We start from the raw sequence: 19,544 nt of genomic DNA, 5'->3' as shown, positions 1-19,544 counted from the left end.
CTGTAGAGCGTACGATAAAATGTAGGGCAGAGTAGCAGTACAGGGGAACAAGGGGAACAGGACCTCGGAAGTGGAAAGGGGATGAAGGGGCTCTATGCCTAGTGGCACTTCCCTGAGCACATCTTAGAAAACTGTGGTGTAAATGCAGATTTTCTCGATTATAGGGAGATTTGTATATACCAGAGGACTATCAAATGTGATAAAGCTGGAAAGAATATATTTGGGCAGATCTGCTGCTGCCATCCACTCACCCAGAAAGACACAGGAACATATTGGCCTCAGGCTGATGATGAGCCTCTTGCAGAAACAATTGTGGTCAAGAGGTACATACCACAAAGAGCACCCATTTCGCTGGAGAAGACTCCTACACACTCAGGGCATGGCCCAGCAGTTGAAACATACTGGTTGTTTCAGTTTGGGTCAGTTTTATTCCACTCCACTGTAACCGGGGAATTGAGAGTGTAAATGAGGTGACGATGAAGGTGAATAAAGCAGGTGAAAAGCCAGGCTAAGAGCAGCAAATTGCCCTATTCCTCTACCGGCATGACCATGCAGACTTCATGGCAGGGCACCCTGTCAGCAGGGAAGTCTCCAACCAAGGGAGCCTACTAGTATGCATGGGCACTCAAAGACTGCAAGAGTGTGGCAGGTTCAGGCCTTTCATGGCAAGCATGATCAGCCCAGCATTTAAAAAAGTTGTTAATCCCAGTTGTCCAAGAACGACAATGGCACTGTGGCTGTTCTCCAAGCTTCTTGCAAGGTGAAGGGGAGCCTGTATCCTTGCTGTGCTGCAACACCTGTTAGGAGGAGGGTTGAGGACTGGGCAGAGCGTCTTGGTATGCCCAGATCACTGTGCTCCTCAAGGCTAGCCTCGATCCTTAGCCGAATAAACTCTTCTGAGCTATAGCTCCTTTGCCATTCACTCGTATTACATCAAATAAATGTGATTGTGAAGTTCATAAGAAGCCGATATTGTATGTTCTTTACATACCCAGAAAACAGCAGAGATGTTGAGGCTTCAGGCTTTTTTGTAAGGTTACATTGCTTTCCAGTCTTTTTCTTTGTAAGTACGCTTAGGCAGTGAGTCACTTGTAAATAAATTTACTATGTATAGCACATTTAAAACAGAAGTAAGCACATTTAAAACAGAAGTCTTTGTAAGCTGTATCTCACTTAAAAATCATATTAAGAGAACTGACAACTGAAGTGATCTTTACCACAAGCACAGAATTTACTTGAGAGCCCAATGAAGTTTTTGTTTACAGTCTCTTTATTGGTATCATATGCCAGAATTTTCTATGCAATTATAATTTAATCAGAACTCATCACTAAAAAGTTCAAGGACTCTGCCTGGACTGACATGATAGACATAGTAATTGAAAATGAGTAATACAGTTTCAGGCAACAAAAAAGTGCATATATTGTCAAAGTGCTCTTTGTAATTCAAATCTACCAAATAAATTGTGAGTTTACTTTAAAGAAATTGCTTTCAATAAATACCAATGTTATCAGAAACCAAATCTTACAGCCATTAAAAAAATCTGTTTGCTTTATTTTGTCATTTTTACGTATGGGAAGTAAATTGCCTTTTCTAGTTTTTCAACTGAAAAAAGTGATGGATCCTAGCAATGTACCACCTTGGGAAACACATGATTTAAAACACACGGTAAAGGCAACCTTTACACACAGGGTAAGTTTTTGCTGTCATGGGTGCCTGCTGAGCAGTCTTGAGCAGGAAGCAAAGAGGACAATCATATTAACAAAGTTAACATTAGACACTGCAACTCATATCTAAAGATAATTCTTAATTTTTGATGTGCTGAAGAAGCAATTGAAGTTTATGCAAAATATGCCAGGATATGTATTAATATCAAAATATTAAAAGTATTGAAAATAAGTACATTCAAAGTTTTCTTGGTAGGTAACACCACTGCATGTCCGTATCTGTCATACACCGTTGCATGTTCATGCCCATACTCATGTCTCACACAAAACATCCTGATTCAAAAAAGGCTATGCCTTAGTCCTTTCAAAAAGCATGTATCTAATGGAAGTAGTGGACTAGGGAAACTTCAGTAAAGTTCACTGTGTCAGAATCCATGGCAACATCTGTGCACTTCTTCTGTCATATGTCCAAGCCCTGAGTGTAAAAATTTATTTTTGTAACCTCAGTCCCAGTTCAATTTTCTTAGTTCAGTAAAAACTTTTAGTTACCTCTCAAGGAAATGTATAGTTAAACCCTATATGAGGCTACAGGTAAGTTAAATTAAGCCTTCAGTTTACAAACTGTCAAACTCAGAAGCATTTTCCCACCTTTTTTTTTTTTTTTTAGAAAAAGATGTGCTCTTTTTCTTCTTTTTCTCTGTCCCAAAGTCTGTTGCAATAACACTATGTCCATCAGTTCTTGTGAAGTGTCTTCCTAGCCTAATTCTGGTTGTATTATGCCATTAGGTTTGTTGTCCTAAGGAGTGTTATTCCCAGGCATGCAGGAAAAGACACTTGCTCATATAAATATTCATCTCCTTTGTCCTAGAGAAAGACCATTTTTATGAGGGAGCCCTGACAGGAGATGGTCAGTGGCTAAAGCCGCCTGAAAAGGGCTCATTCAATGGGGAGAAAGAAATTACCTGAAGAGGAGACTATTTATTTTGTTTGCTGGTATTTTTGGAGGCTTTTTTGAGTAAGGGAATGTCATGGTTTAACCCCAGCCAGCAACCAAGCCCCAAACAGCCGCTCACTCGCTCCCCCACCAGCAGGATCGGGGGGTGGGGGTGGGGGGAGAATTGGAAGGGTAAAAGCTAGAGAACTTGTGGGTGAAGACACATACAGTTTAATAGAGAAAGCAAAAGCTGCCCATACAAGCAGAGCAAAACATGGAATTAATTCACAGCTTCCCATGGGCACACAAGTGTTCAGCCATCTCCAAATCTCCCCCTTCCTCCTTCTTCCCCCCAGCTTTTTATGCTGACCATGATGTCATTGGTCTGGAATATCCCTTCAGTCAGTTTGGGTCATCTGTCCCAGCTTTGTCTCCTCCCAACCTCCCATGCACCCGCAAATCCCTCACCAGTGTGGCAGTAGGGAAAGGCCTTGGCTCTGTGCAATCACTCCTCAGCAATAACAAAAACATCTCTGAATTATCATTTGTGTTCAACACAAATCCAAAACATAGCCTCATACTAGCCACTGTAAAGAAAATTAACAAGGAATGTGACAATCTGAGGATATAGCTGGTTTAACTTTCCTTCATCTCTTTCTTCTGTATACCAGTAACAGCAGAACTGAGTTTTTAGGAGACAAAACTAGGTAGAAAGACTGTAAGACAAATTATTTTTGTTGCATTTCTGTAGCAAAACTGAAAATATATTTTGACCCCAACACCTTGGAAACAGTGGCAGTCAATTTAACTGGAGGACATAGAATCTCAAGAGTACCTGGAATACACTGATACTTGGTTAGAGAACACTAAAAGAACTGGAAGGGATTGTCTCTAGATGCCTCAGACATACTGACTAGAATGGAACCCAAGTCTGAACATTCACTTCTCAGATGCAAACAGATATGCAGAAGCTTTTTCAAAATGTTTTTTTGTGGCAACTGATTAAAAAAAAAAAATTCTTGTTAACTGAGCATTTTGGTCTAATTCTTTAATTTTTCCTCAGATCTTCCATTTCATATCTGTTCTATTTTCCTAGTTACTGTGTAACTGAGAATAATATTTTTGGTAGTTAAGGTGATAAGACAAAAATGAAAGTAATCACTGGAATTCCATCTTGAATAACATAATGTATAACAGGTATCTTTTACTGACACCAATATATTTGAATATCATAGAATTGGATTTTCCTGGTTTAGCAGCAAAAGCAAGTCTTGCACCTCTCCCATCTCAGCTTAGACTGACTCCTTGGCAAGAAGGAGCTCTGCAAGGGTGTGATCCCATCATCCATGGCCCAGCATCTCAGGGCTGATACCTCTTTCTGTTTAGTAGAACAAATTGGGTATTATGGCATGAATTCTGGGGCCAGATCCTTTTTTTTTTCATCTTTCCAATGACAGGTCACAGGTTGCATTTACCTGCTCATCATATGAGATCGAGGAGGGCTGTCTGATATTATCATGTCACATCAGGGCCACAGAGCTTTGTTTTCTGTCTAATTCAATTTCCCATTTATATATCCAGATTTCAAGAACAATACTTTTGTAGTGCATTTTACTTGCTACACGGGAGATAAGACAATATATTTCTTGTCTTCGTTGCAATAAACTAACACTATGAAAACCATATTGCTAAGATCTCCAAAACTCCTAGTAGCATCTAGACATCCTTAAACAAATAGTTTCCTCTCCTTATAGCTCCAGCGATTCACCCTGCACTCTGAAGTGATGTATAAAGGCTGTTCCATTCACACTCTTTAACGTAACCTCTCAGGTGGAGAGAAAGCTGTCGGTGGAATAAATATGAAGAAAATATAGGCATTCTACTTACCTCCTCAAATAAATTGAGTTTTATTCTTCAGTATTCTTATACAAACAAAACAAGATTTATTCAATTAAAATGTAGACCAGTTTTATATGGTATGAACACAAATGCAGAACTGTTACAAAAAAAATGCAGTCACTTTCTATAACAGTACAATACCGTGTATCTGTAAGGTCAGAAACTAAAATTATTAGATGAAAATTATTGCAGGGAAGTTCTGTGTTCCTACAATACACCTGAAGAAACTGAAACTGAGACCGATGAGTAGAATAAGTTTTCCAACTCTCATAAAAATGTAATCAGTGAGAAGACAATATCAGCAATCCAGTTTAGCTAACGCAGTCAGATATTGATAGTTAATACGTAACTGACACTTTTTGCTAGTTACTTCATATCTAGCCTAGGGTTCATGCCACAACGTGTGAACATCACATATATCAACAAACAGGTGAAGAAAACAGGGGGACCATAGTTGCTCGGGAACCTCTGTCTTCATGCTTGAACAGAATTTGAAGTCAAATTGAGTTTGATATGAACCAAAGTATACTGAACCAAACATGTCTAATTTCCACGCAGAGACTATAAGAGATTTCAGGCTACCTTAATGTCCATTCCATTCCCAAGTGTCTACTGATGACTGACACTACTAGAAATAGCATTATAGCAAGGATGCTAACTGAGGGTGAAGCAAGAAGAAAAGAAGGAAATTTCCCACAGTCCACTTAGAAACCTTAGAAGAAAATGCTGTGATAAAGTGGAACTACTGTTTGTCCTACAGTAAGATCTTCTGATATTAATAATTATTTCTTTGTAGGCCCCAGCAATTTAAGATTGAACAACAGATAAGTGCAATGTTGAAACTCACTTTTCTTGTTTGGGAGAGTAAGCATTTTATTAATCACTTCTGTGGTATGCACATACCACTGCTATTTTTCTCCTACTCTTGTTTCTGTACTTACTCCCTTTAACACTTACTTTTAATGTCAAATTTTACTTCATACCCCGTAATAAATACCTACGTGTATGTAGTTAGCTTTCTTCACTATAGTACCTTAGGATTTCTACCCAAGAAACAAATTTAGTTCAGAAAATACTGGTGGAAAACACACTAAAAAGTAGGTCCTTGATAAGTCAGATATTGAACATTTCACCCTAAAACATAGCTATCTGCTATTGCTGTGGGAAGCCCATTACCTGGAAAGAGGCAATAATTCTCTCCATAAAGCCCAAGTAAAAGGTATGTTGACGTTGTACTTTGTAGTATGTACCCAGACTCCCTTCTTTTCATTGTTTTAGCATATTGCCACTATGGGAAGATGTGCAATTTAAAAATAACATGTAAGTAATGTGATGCTTCTCTTCTTTTGTTCAATTTTACATGCAATTCCTTCTCATGGAAGTCTTAACTTTTTCCCAGGTTCATGTATTTCACTGTCAGAATTTGTTTCTCATGTTTTCTGCTTCTGCACCATTGAATATGCTTCCTGAAACAGTATTTCTCTACTTGCAGTTAGACAAGACTCCTATAGCCTCTACTTAAGTTAAATCAAGTGTCATACGTGCTAAAGCTGTTCTTTTTTTTCCTGACAACTCTGACAACACAAAATATTGGATAGCCTGGAGATACATGAATTGTGGAAAAAGACCACCGAGAAACAGGAAAATTAAATACAATCTTTAAAAAACATTGTGCCATAATTTTCTTTCCTATTGGCATCCAAGAGCTTTGTCACCAGCTATTTCTTTCAAGAAGAGATACTGTATTTCTAGAGAGAATATTTGTACACACGTATGCACTCAAGAATCCAATCAAAAGTAATCATTAGACATATCAATGTCTAATGCAAGCCTATACCCATTAATGCAAGTCTACACCCATTAAAATAAAACAATATGGCCAGAATACTGCCAAAAATATGCCAGAAGCAACTGTCAGTACTTCTGAACATTTTTGTTGCATTGCTCATGTATTTTTTTTTCTGGAATTTTCACAGCATTGCATGTTACTACGACAGGGAAACATTTCCAGGACTTGAGAAAGTAATTGAATTGATTTGATTTCAATAGAAAAATTTAAAAATATTTAAAATTAAGCAAGTTTTAAATGTTTAGCAGAGTGCAGCCATGGGTTTTGGTACCTCACAAGGTAGAGATGCTAGAAAAGAAGGAAAATACAAAAGGAAATGCTGTCTGGCGATTTTTCAGAGCATATACCTTTGTGAACTGCTACAAAGCAAAACCTGACCTCTAAAGTAGATGTTTATTAACTTTCATTGCTGTGCCATGAATACATTCATAGGTGCTTCTTGGTTTGCTGTTACAGTGTCTGGGAGAGGGAGAACTACCGACTGCCTCTTCAGCCAGCCTCTCTGCTTTGCCAGTTGTTTTTGTACTGTTTTGAATTACTGCCTCCATAGAATATATTTGCCCAACCAGGACTGTCCTACAGGATCTGATAGTATTGTGAAAGAAAGATGATAAAAAAAGGCCACCCAACCATGGGAATGAGGCACTGGGTCTTATTTACTGAGAGCTTGGCATCACAGTTTTTTAATGAGGTTGTACTGGCGCTCCTCAAAACCTGTACCTTGAAAGACCACAACCACCTCAGGGCTTAACAGAATGAAATTTTATTCTCCTTTCTGCTCTGGATGAGGTTTTTGGATGTTGTCCAACTATTAAAGTTCAATAGTGAATCTTTTTTTAAATTGCAGGCTAAACAAATAAATCAGTAATATAAACTCCATGGAAAAAAAACCCAGCCACCTGTGTCTTTAATTGCCATGTTATAATCACAGTTCATAAGACCATTTCTGTTACAGGGCATAGTAAGATCATTAAGTGATTTCTTAGGTTCCTATGATTATTCAGCTCAAGACAGAGCGGGTATTATAGCTTCTCTCTGAGATTAGTCTGCTTCTTACTACATACCCTTTACTGTTTTGCCAAAAGAGGATGCTTATAGCTCAAATAACAGTCATAAAATCCATGGACTTATTTTTGCCTGATATTTAAGCATGGCTGACTCCCAAATCATCTTTCTTTACTATAAAGATCATAACAAGATTTTTGTCAAGAGTCTGCATTTCACTATACATTCAGGGCTTTTTACATACTTCAAAGCAAATAAAAAAAACCAACTGGTGTTTATAACCTACAAAAATAGAATCAGAGATGATTTTGGTTGGAGGGGACCTTTAAAGATCATGTCCTCCAAGGTCCTTGCCATGGGCAGGGACATCTTTCACTGGATCAGGATGTGAAACCTTACCTCAGACACTACCAATGATCGGGTATCCACAATTTCTCTGAGCAATCTGTTCCAGCGTCTCACCACCCACGTTGTAAAAGGTTTTATCCTTATACCCAAGCTAAGTCTGCCCTATTTCAGTTTAAAACCATGCCCTTTTGTCCTATCACTATAGGCCCTGGTAAAATGTCTCTCTCAATTTTTCTAAGAAGGCTCCTTTACGTATTGAAAAGCCCCAATGAGGTCTCCCTGGAGCCTTCTCTTCTCCAGGCTGAACATGCCCAACTCTCTCAGTCTGTCTAGACTGTAAATGCACAATGACATGTCATGTCCAATTTTTCACCCACCTCTATGCCCCAGCCTTTTCGGCATGGCTGCTCTCAATCCACTCACCCCCAGCCTGTATCCATGTCTGAGATTGCCCTGTCTCAGGTGCAGAATCTTGCACTTGGCCTTGTTGAGCTTCATGATGGTCACACAGGCCCATCTCTCAAGCCTGTTCAGGTCCCTCTGGATGGCATCCCTGCCCTCAAGTAGATAATTAAACAACTCAGTTCCTTAACACATTTTACTTTACGTTACAGAAAGCCTGGATTTCATCCCAGACTGAGGTCTGTGGCATCTTCAGAGGGCCAGAATAAAAAAGAAATCACATCCAGAAGGAAGCAGAAACAACCAAGGGGACAACTTCACATTTTTTGACTATTCTTGAGCAGACCTCTGAAACTTCGTGCCTCACATCCCCGCAAGGAAATCACAGTGCCATGGTTCAACTTGTCTATCTAGACTCTAGGCTCTTTGAGGCAGGACTATGTTTTACCACATCTAGACTTTGAGCAAGGTCACCCTGAGAGGTGGTGAAGTTCTAATCCCAGGACTGGGGACTATAAAATCTAAGCCCATGGGAAAACACTGTGCACACAGTCTCTCCAAGCACTGGCTGCAGAACTCCACTGCAGCCAAAGCTGGGACTTCATCAGTTCATGATTCAAGGTCTAAATCAAACACTGGGAGGTCCTAATTCAGCTGTGAGTCTGCTTGTGCTCCTTTAGTGTAAATTTAAAAAGGACTAATGTGGGATGTAGACAGAAGCATGAACTGAACTTTTTCCTAAAGCTTATTTCATTGGTTTGGAAACCCTGTTCCTAAAACTGTGTCAGGAGAAAAGAATCACCATCTCTTCTTTCACCCCTTGCACTCCAACACTGCAGATAAACACTTAAACAGTACTCCAAAAAATAAACCTGTTATTAAATATAATCACATTGCCATTAAGTGAAGCATCTGACAGAACTTTTCACTAAAATGCAATCTGAAGTTCAATCCAAATGTTGAAACTGGTTTTTCAAAGGTACTATTAGCATTTTTTCTAATTTAAAACACATTATTTCACCACTCTTTAGTATATACAAACAATAAAAAACTTTCACTAAAAATCACAGAAACAATGTCACAGACATCTGTGAAATTGCAGACCCGCTTAAGGTAGGAGAAAATCAGATATTCAACACTGCAAGTGTTATTCTAACTTGGAGTTCAGAGTCCATCTTTGAAAAACAGAATGAGCTGGAGTCCTAATTATTACTTTTTCCTGGCTCAGAGAAGTTAAGTCAGAACACAATGTTTGCTAATGTCTTGCTCTTAGTTATATTGAATCTGTCTGTGAAGGAGACGTGACGTTTTTATTTGTCACTGTGCAAACACGTACAACGTATAAATAAGCACTGTTTATAGACAGAGAGACTTAAGCCTGCATTCAGTGTTAGTGTGATGATATCACAAAACAGCATTGCAGTTGTCTCAGAAGTGGGTTTGCAGTGACCTCTGTAGGACAGATCTGAGACAGGGTCCATTCATGCTCCAGATTCATTTTGTGGGAAGTCATAATCATACTGGACACTGCTGCAGCTTCTCTAGCATTCTCCGTACTAAAATAAGAAACCACTGGCCTTCAGTCCATGGTATCTGGAGTGCCTGAAAGTTCTGCTATGGCAGTGTGGTAGAGACCTCCCCACTGGTCCCTGTAGCCTTTAAACATGTCAGTACCGTTTGTAAATATGATTAGGTTTCTGAAAGGTAATTTCTGTGAAACCACCTGCTTTACTAGTTTTCAAGGTTTACAGCATGCAGAGATCCCCTAGTAACCAGAATCTGGCTCATCTATTACAGAGAGATACAACTACAAACCACAGAACGTTTATTTCATTGTGGCTATTGGGATTATTTCTGTAATAACTGTGCTGCAAGACAGAGATTGTTTGTGCAGGATAAAAAATAGTTTGATCTCTGGCCTCTTGAACATTTTTAATGGAGCAACATTGTCTACCTGTTCCTTCAAGTAAAAGCAAAAGGTGAAAAACCAAAAGGTGAAAAAGTAAAAGGTGAAAACATCAAGTTATGGCTTCACAGACTTTCAATCCCAGTCCCAGTTTCTGAATCAAACAGACAAAATTATTTCCAACTGTGTTCTTAAGTAAAATCTCTGACTAGTTCAAGATTTGTTCTCCTCACTGATCCAGAAAAACTGCAGTAAATTATTACTTTTCATGACTACCCCTGACTGACTACAGCAGTACAGCCTTAGGACCAATCAGCAGCATGTGCAGGACAATTAAGGGATCAGGCCCAGCCAGCAGGGGTTTTTGAGAGGCAGGTCCTGCTTCACCAGTCTGATCATCTTCTATGACCAGATGACAACCTTAGTAGATGAGGGAAAGGCCATGGATGTTTCTACCTGGAAAGGCTTTAACACCATTTTCCACAGCATTCTCCTGGAGAAACTGGCTGCTCATGGCTTGGATGGCTGCACTGTTCACTGGGTAAAAAACTGGCTGTATAACCAGGCCCAGAGAGTGGTGGTGAATAGAAATACATTCCACTGCCCAGGTGGTGGGCAGACAGTCACCAGGGGTGTTCCCCAGGTCTCAGTAGTGGGGCCAGTTCTGTTTAATATTTCTATTCATGATCTGGACAAGGGGATTGAGGACACCCTCAGTCAGTTTATAGATAACACTAAGTTGTGCAGAAGTGTTCATCTTCTGGGGGTAGGAAGGCTCTGCAGAGGGATCTAGATGGGCTGGATCAATGGGTCAAGGCCAATGGTGTGAGGTTCAACAAGGCCAAGTGCCAGGTCCTGCCTGTAGGTTACAACAACCCCAGGCAGCGCTACAGGCTGGGGGCAGAGTGGCTGGAAAGCTGCCCAGCAGAAAAGGACCTGGCAGTGCTGGTTCACAGCAGTTGAACATAAGCCAGCAGTGTGTCCAGGTGGCCAAGAAGGCCAGTGGCATCCTGGCTTGTACCAGCAATAGTGTGGCCAGCAGGACTAGGGAAGAAGGGATCATCCCCCTGTATTTGGCGCTGGTGGGGACATACCTTGAATCCTGTGTTCAGTTTTGGGCTGCTCACTCCAAGAAGGCTCACTCTAAGAGCTGAAGGATCTGGAGTACAGGTCCTGTGAGGAGCAGGTGAGGGAGCTGTAGTTGTTTAGCCTGGAGGAAAGGAGGCTCAGTGGGGACCTTACCACTCTCTACACCTACCTGAGGCAGGTTGTGGCAAACTGTGGGTCAGCCTCTTCCCCCAGGAAGGGGAAGTGCCCTCAAGTTGTGCCAAGGGAGGTTCAGATTGGATATTAGGAAAACTTCACTGACAGAGTGGTTAAGCATTGGAACAGGCTGCCCAGGGAAGTGGTAGAGTCACCATCCCTGGAAGTGTTCAGAAACTGAGCAGACATGGCACTCCACACTATGGTTTAATAGGCATGGTGGTATTTAGTCAAAGCTTGGACTTGATGATCTTGGAGACCTTTTCCAACCTTAATGATTCTATGATCAGTATTGCAGTATTGCAGCAAAGAAGCCTGGCCGCACGCTTGGCTGCAGTGGCAAGGACAGAGACAGCAGATCCAGGGAGGTTATCCTTTCCATGTTATTCATTCCAAAAATGCCCTAGCCATGCCTTGATCATATTTATATAGTGTATCTGTAGTTGTTTCAAAACAGTGTTTTCACAGAAGGTGGTTCTCTGCTACTTCAAGCTACCTGTGAGACAGCAGTAAAGCCTTCTCTAAATGCTGATGACTTTTCTTCAGCATCATTCTGGACTTTCTCCAAAAGGTCTTGGTCTTAGGTCTTAGGTGTTAGGGACACCAGATAAGGATGTAGCACTCCAGGTGGGGCCTCGTGAGAGTGGAGTAGAGGGGCAGAATCATCTCCCTTGACCTGCTGGCCACCCTGTTTTTGATGCAGCCCAGTTGGCTTTCTAGACTGTGAGTGCATGCTCCAATTTTCCACCCACTTCTTTGCCAGAGACAGTCTTACACCTAATGGTCATTTTCCCAGCAGATCTGTATGGAAATCTTCGTAACTTGTCAAACATTTAATATAAAAAAAGTTTCTATAACTTACTTTTTGTTTTCAGCTGCTCTGACACTGGAAACATCTTGGGGTAAATCCAGAAGTTCTTCCCACATGGCACAGGTGATTGAGTTACTGGCATTTCTTTCCTTTGGTATGGCTCAGAGTGAGTCACTGCTATGGTATCTATTGGTGTAAGAGAAATCCTTAGATCTGAACATGGACACATGAACACATACTATTTATTTTTCTCAGTGTTATATTTTTTTAGAGATTCAGATGTCATGGGCAGCCAGCTCCAGATGACCCTGCTGGAGCAGGGGGTTAGACTAGATAACCTGATGAAGTCCCTTCTGTGATTCTGTGTTCCATAAGGCCTATCAGTCATACGTCTCACTAACAGAAATTACAAATAACTTCCTTTTTTTTTCAAATTTAGCTCTTATATAGTTACAAATTGCCTAATGCTCATGCTGAAAGTGTCTCTAGAGTAGTGAAGTACTAGTAGTAACCAGCGTAAAGCTTTTTAGCCAATTTGAAGTGCTATATGAGAGAGCAGAATTAGACCAGTTAGCGATCCTTATCAGAGTTTTTGCCATTGCTTTCAACAGGGTTAGTATTTTAGATAAGCATCTCTGAGACCTTATTTTGTAATTTACTTCTGCTATCAGACCTAGACCAGATCGTACAAAACATGAGTAGTTCAGACAGTTAGTTTCTACATATAGACTCTAATATATGAAATCCATGATTTTTCTTTTTTTTTTCCTTGTGATCATGTAAAAGCTTTTGTGCAAATGTGTATCAGTCTTTCTGGTATTCCCAGAGTCGGTGACGTGCTTGCTCATCATATTTTTTCCATATATCATAGTCCTCTTACTAAAAAGGCTATAGTATTTCAGCCTTGAATGCACCAATGCTTTCTTCAATGTTATAATGCTACTGGTACCAGGGAATACTGCTAATTCCCAGCAGTACTGATCACTTGCATTGGTTCCGCAGTGGGTGCTTTGGCTGTGACTTGCAAGGGGAATCTCCCATGTCCTCATTAAAATTCCAGCACCTAACCGAAATCCAAGACTACGTTTATGTTGCAGGCATTACAGTTCATGTATTGCTAAGCGTAATGCATATGTGGGACTCTTACAAACTCTTCTCAAAACCACATTGTTTGTCTTTGTATTAAGCAATTCACAGGGTCAGATTTCCTTGTCTGTTTCTGGGAGGGGTACCTTACTACCTGTTTTCATTCCTAGCCCTGCAGCATAGCTCTCTCATTCAACAAACCACAAAGAATGCCAGGGAAAATTGTCTAGAACAACATAAAAAGCTTAATCACATTTTCTGCAAGGGCTGGATAAAGCTGTCCATGTCACTGTGACCATGCTAGGCAGCTGCAAAGTTATTTCACTTGACAATCTGGCCTACTCACTCGCTTACTTACAGTGACACTTTCTTCCTTGTTGGTGATTTTGGTTTTAAAAGGCACAGATTTTTACAGGATTCACCAGCTGATTTGTTTGTACTGCACTAATGCTAATAGTTCTTGTTTAATAGTGGACTTTCACTGTAACTTTGGGGATGACAAAATATCCAAGTCATATTATTGTAGTCAGAACACAGACAAGAGAGGAGGGTTAGGAGTGTGACATTTGCAGTCCCCTTGATCCAAGAGTTACATATATACTTCTCCATCTATCCCACATCTTCATTAACCAGCCAATTTCAGCAAGAAGAATTTAGCTTTCCAGATGTGAATCATGAACCTTCTGGTAGAAACTAGTTAAAATTATAATTGGTTTGCCTTTTTTTTATTCCCTTCTGTGTCTAGAGCGAGATTTCTTTCGACACTTAACTTACTGGAGTTCAATTTTATTAAAATATGTAGTATCTTGTTAGTGTGAAGTTACACACTACACTTTTTATCAATAGCAGAATTCCATCACACAGCAATAAGCTCGTCTGTGAGATCAAGGACAGCAAAAGCAACAGATGCTATTTACTGTGACATAACTTACCACAAGATGTCACCAATGTCAAATATAAGAAAGCACAAAAGAGACTTCAGAGGCTTATTATTCAGGAAGTGTTTGCAAAGCTGATTTACAAAATTGTCGTTGTAAAATTTGTCCAGCTAATGCGAGAATTTTTATAATGCATACAAGTGATTGGTAACAAGTGATTGGTGGTACAACCATTTTTTTTCTTGGTTTAAACAAGGTTTTAGTTTGCAGTTATTGTTTGCATCTAAACCAGTTTCTTGGTTTTGTTTTTAATCTTTTAATACTTTTTTAAATATGGCTCCAAGATGAAATATCGAATATTGACGTAGCACTTCTTAGAGTAGCCAGTATTCTTTCTGAATGTTGTGTGCTTTTCCAGTGAATTCATTTCCTAGCATTGGCTATGTAGAAGATTCTAAGATCAATTAGGAGGATTTCCAAAGTAATTTCATAGTTGGAAAGACTTCCTTTTTTCTGTAATTTCTTCAGGGGTTTGGGGGGGGTGTTTTTTGATTGGTTTTTGGAGGTTTTTTAAGTGATCTATGCTGTGTTTGGAGACACTGCTTGACATCTTGCATTTTAAGTAGCTTTCGTCAGCAGAGTTTAATACATAATCCCTCTAATGTGCCAGTGTTTTACATCTACGTTGTGTTTGTAAAATGAAGAAGAAATAATGAAGACATAAGGTTGTGGTAACTTAAGATGTTAGCTCAAAATTGTACCCATTTGTTTCAACTATAGGGTTGTTAGTTATGAAGTGTCATCATCACAGTCATTTTAGTAACAGATTTATCTTTGTTCTCATACAGAAGTAGGGAAAATAGGGTAACTTGATCGTAGATGGATAGAAACTGGACCCTATCTGCAGAACTGATTCATCAAATGATTTGAAAGGGGGGGTTCCTATTCTACCAGCACCTTCAGTAGGCAAAACCAACAAAGTTGCCAGGAATGCAACCTCTACATTGACTCCAAACTCTTTTTTTTTCGTTCATACTTTAACTATATCCAGTCACATTCATCTCAATAAGCCTCAGTCTTTCCAAACCCCTCCCTCTGGAGTGTTTTAATTCTTATTGTTCTCCTTGGAAAGCACTTTGGAAAGCAACTTCTGAAAACTGTTCTCTAAAGGCCCTTGAACGCTGGAACTCAAATAGAGGTTCAGCCATACAGATTTTTGACACCACAAAGGGTGTCCCAGCCCTCTTAATTTGCATGGCATGCTGTTATAATCAGTTGTCTTCGTATGATTGTGTTGATCCTCAAATGTAATGGTTAAGACTTGAGATATTTGTCTGAATTTTAGACCCATGTGAAGCACTTAGAGAAGGTGATCAAAGGGCCAAAAGCCAGAGAAGCTTCACTGAAATTAAACATCTGAAAAAATCAGGAGCCTGCAGTACCAGCAATCTTCATATCTACCTGAAGATCCTGCAGTACACGACTGGCAAGAAGAGGTAATACAGATTATGGATGTGTGGAGTGTGAGCTTCAGCATGAGGGAGAGGCACTGGAGTGCCCATGAGGCCCTTCCAACTGTCCACTTTTGAAGCTCAGGGAGTTCTTGAGATGCTCACTGCACACAGATCCCACCTGGCTCCAGAGCTGGCACACTTCTGCTCTCCTTTCACCTTGCTTTCCTAATCTTCCTTTGAATGCAACAGTCAAGTTAATAATCAAGTTCAGGTGCACAGTTAATTGTCATCAGGCTATTTCACATTTTAGGCAAGGAAGTTGGTGGGCTATTGCCCCACAGCTCCACTGTCCTCTGTTGGCTGGGAAGTGGGACCACGTTGGTGCAAACATCATGCCCTATGTAAGTCTCTGTCTGAAATGGTTAGAAGAAAAGCATCTGCTCACCTGTCTGCAAGAGGACAGCTGTAAGCTAAGAATTATAGAGTGAGGGCTCAGTCATCCTCACAGTAAAAAAGTGTTTCCTCATGTTCAGAGGGAACCTCTTGTAATTCAGTGTGTGAAAGAAGCACAAGCAGGGAGGCAGGTTAGTGGTGCCAACTGCTCTTTGCAGCAATGCCAATGGACATCCAACAGCCATGTTGCTGTGGCTCCTTCTTTGCTTTCTGGGAAAAAGATATGTGACAGAGGGAGAAACAAGGTATTCACAGCTGTCCTGCAACTTGCAGCAACTCTAGAACCAGGAAACAGTCTCATACATTGGGTTGGCTGGTTGCTGCAGGCTTCACAAACAAAATGGGGTTGGTTGTGACACCAGGGCTACAACGAAGCAAAAATGCAGTGAATGAAAAGTACTTTCTGAGTGTGACACACTTTCTTCCTTCAATCTCTATCATGACACCGTGGCAGCACAAATATAAAAGTCTCTTCCTCTCTCCCTTTCCCAGTCAATTTCCCAAGCAGGGAGGAATCAGGGGGTTTGAGTCTGGTTGACTTCTGCTATTTTAATTGATAATGTACGTGTCTTTAAATGGGAGGGTAAAAGTCACCTGCAGCAATCCTGTCTACCTCATATCAGCATCCCATTTTGCTTCAAAGATGTGCTCTATAATAACTACTTGTGACAGGGAGTACAAATTCTCTAACTGATAGCACACTCTCTTCCAAAGGTGCCTCTTATGTGTAATTCTTGAAAAAACCCACAATATTTCTTCACCAGTTGCATGCTAAGTAAAGGAATTAAGGCACTTGTCTAATCATACTGCTTGCAGATGTCTGGCAATAGCATTTTAAAACTAGTCATTTGCAGATGTGAGTCCCTGCCTCAAATGGCTAAACCAGATTGTACCTCACCCAGAGACCTGCAGCAAATTGCAGAGGTTCAGTGTAAATATTTCCTGTCTTCCCAGATGTAATATTAGATTTCTTAGCAATAAAGGATGTGAAAAGTGTGATATGAAAGGGCCAAGAATCTCTTTTATACATGTACATTACAAACATTGTTTGTTTCAAGTGCTCCTGTTGTGATTCAGAGTATGTCAGGTTATACAGGGGAAACAGGAAGAGAGACCTATATTGTCAAAAGCAGATGAAAGGAAAACAAACAAACAAAATGACTGAGTAACATTGTCACCTTCCCTGTTGTCATGGTTTGAGATAGCCCCAAAATCCAATTCCCTAGCTCCATTCCCCCTCCCACATCTCAACCTAATGTGAGATGGGTTTTTCCAGACAAAACACACACACCAGACTCAAAGTGGGGAAAAGGGAATATATTACAATGACTGTACAAATAAATACCATATCACATTATATACACGATCACAACTATCTCTACCATGACATACAGTATTTACAATGGATCAGATCTCCTCTCCCCTCCAAATAAAAGTCCAGGAGGGAAAGAAGGACAGATCCCTTCCAGTCCTTAAGCAGCAGCATCTTCTGAGGCAGCAGTCTGTCTGTCTTCTCCACATGCAGCAGCTGATAGCTGGCTTTCTGCCAGCACTCACGAGGGAGGTATTCTAGCTCCCTGGGCCCCCTTGACGCAGGCAAAGGGGTCTTCCGTGGGCTTCGTAACCCCAGACAAGGTCGTATCACCACGTCATATCACGAAGACTCAGGGGGTCTTCGTGACGGTCTGGTATCTCCAGGAGACTCAGCTCCTCCTTGCAGGGCCTCTGTGCCCTGTCTCTCAGGCTGCCACCGTGGCAGCAGTGCGGGGGGGGAGCCAAGGTCACCCCCCCCTGCATTCCATCTGGCCGTCCCGGTCCAGCTCCGGGACGCTCTGAGCTTCTCAGCTCCTCTCTCTCTCTGGTGCTGCATGTCCAAAACTACTCTCCAAAATAGGAGTCCATGTCCCTCTTCTCCAAGAGGGGTCTCAAGGGAGTTTTGGGGGAGTGTGGTACAGTCTTACCCCCAGAACTCTGTCTCTTGGCTCTCCTTTCCTCGGCTCTCCTTCCAGGAGTCTCCTCTGCGGTGCTGCATGTTGCTTCTGCTGCTCCTCCAGTTCAGGTCTTATCTCTGGCTCTCTGCCACTGTTTCTCTGGTCAGCGTCGGCTGCTGCTCTGTGCCCATGGAGAAAACATCTCCTGGCATAACTACAGGCACCTAGCCCAGCTTTATGCTGTTCCAGGTCCCTGCAGCCCCCCAGCCAGGGGCTGGGAGCGGGCCAGAGGCCCCAAGGGGCTCAGAGCCCCTACCTCGTGGCTCTACAACATGGCCACCTCTCCTACAACAACCAAAACTACAACTCATCTCTTCCGGTCTGGTTGTGGTATGTTTACATTTCTGCAGGAGCGCCCATTGGGCAGAACTTCAAAACTTCCAGGGGTTTCCACCCCTTGGGGTCTACCACTTCTCTTAGCCTCTGGGGAAAAACAAAGTCCAAACCACTACACCTGTTCAGCAATGCAGTACTGTGTATACCTACCTGAACAGAAATGTAGGCTGGACTACCTAGTAGTAGTTCCTTCTGGGGACATTTCCTGAGACCACTGGACTGGTGATCCAGTACCAAGACTGGATTCATCTCTTCATGCACTTATTCTGGGTTAAGAGTACAAGAAGTGCTTGAAAAATATCTCAGTTATTCCTGCAGCAAACATTTTTTAGTCAGTGACCAGCTTTTCTTAATGAGGCTGTTTACACTTTCCATCTTCAGCTGTGTATTGTGGCAGGCAACTGTTGCACTACCTTGTGGGCAACACCCAGTCAGCCCCTGCAATTTACTATGTGCATAGTAATACAGTTTTCAAAACCTGCTGTCTCAGGAGAGCTTAAAATGTTGATTTCTTTATGAAGATCATTCTTCAGTTCTTTTTCTTTTGTGCACCATGAAAGGTGGTCATGTTCATAAAGGTCACCATCAACCTCACTGCAGTGAGTAAGAAATGCTGTGTTGCCTTCAGAGACAGCACAACACAGGGTTGGTGCTGCACCTTTGCAACAAACTCTGGGACTAGGCAAGTGGCTTTGAAGTCACACTTGCGGAACAAAATAATAGGAGTGAGCTCTAGGCAAGGTGCAAATAATCTCCACAAACTCTGAGGGTCCCAAGTGATAGTAGTACCTCTCAGTGTCTTATACCAAAGCTATTGCTCTGTCTTTCCATCAGCTGGGCAGGAAAGGCAGAGGAATGCTGCTGGGAGACAATAAGCTCTACAGTGCAGGCAGACCAGAATTAGGCATCTTATGTACCACCTACAGTCCACAAGTGAATTCCTAGGCCATGCCTGATCTTTCATCCCACTCCTTTCATTTCAGAAATTACACCTCACTTATTTCAGGTTCAATGAAGACTCTATTATATAGGGATTCCTTGAGGCAATGAAATTAAGATAGTGTACTAGTCTTTGAGATTGTATACCATTGAATGACAGTACAGCATTTTGTTATAATAATTTGAGAAAGCACATTTTTCTTATGGGCATCAAACTTTTATGAAATTTTACTTAAGAGACCAGTTGTACAACAAAACTTTTCAAAGAAACAAATGTCTGAACAAGAGCTGGCTTTTTTTCCCAGCCTTCAGGCACCATTTTGAA

General features: G+C 41.1%; 1 long non-coding RNA gene across 1 annotated transcript in view; it reads left to right on the top strand.

Annotated features, from left to right (window-relative positions):
- The window catches only part of LOC114004344, a 32,249-nt gene that overhangs the window by 1,164 nt on the left and 11,541 nt on the right, over positions 1-19,544 (top strand). The gene's annotated exons all lie outside the window — the stretch shown is intronic.

This window comes from Pipra filicauda, unplaced genomic scaffold (genome assembly GCF_003945595.2).
Source record: "Pipra filicauda isolate LSUMZ 115617 unplaced genomic scaffold, ASM394559v2 scaffold35_size7292922_pilon, whole genome shotgun sequence".
Taxonomy (NCBI): Eukaryota; Metazoa; Chordata; class Aves; order Passeriformes; family Pipridae; genus Pipra; species Pipra filicauda.
This window is presented reverse-complemented; position numbering and strand designations above follow the sequence as displayed.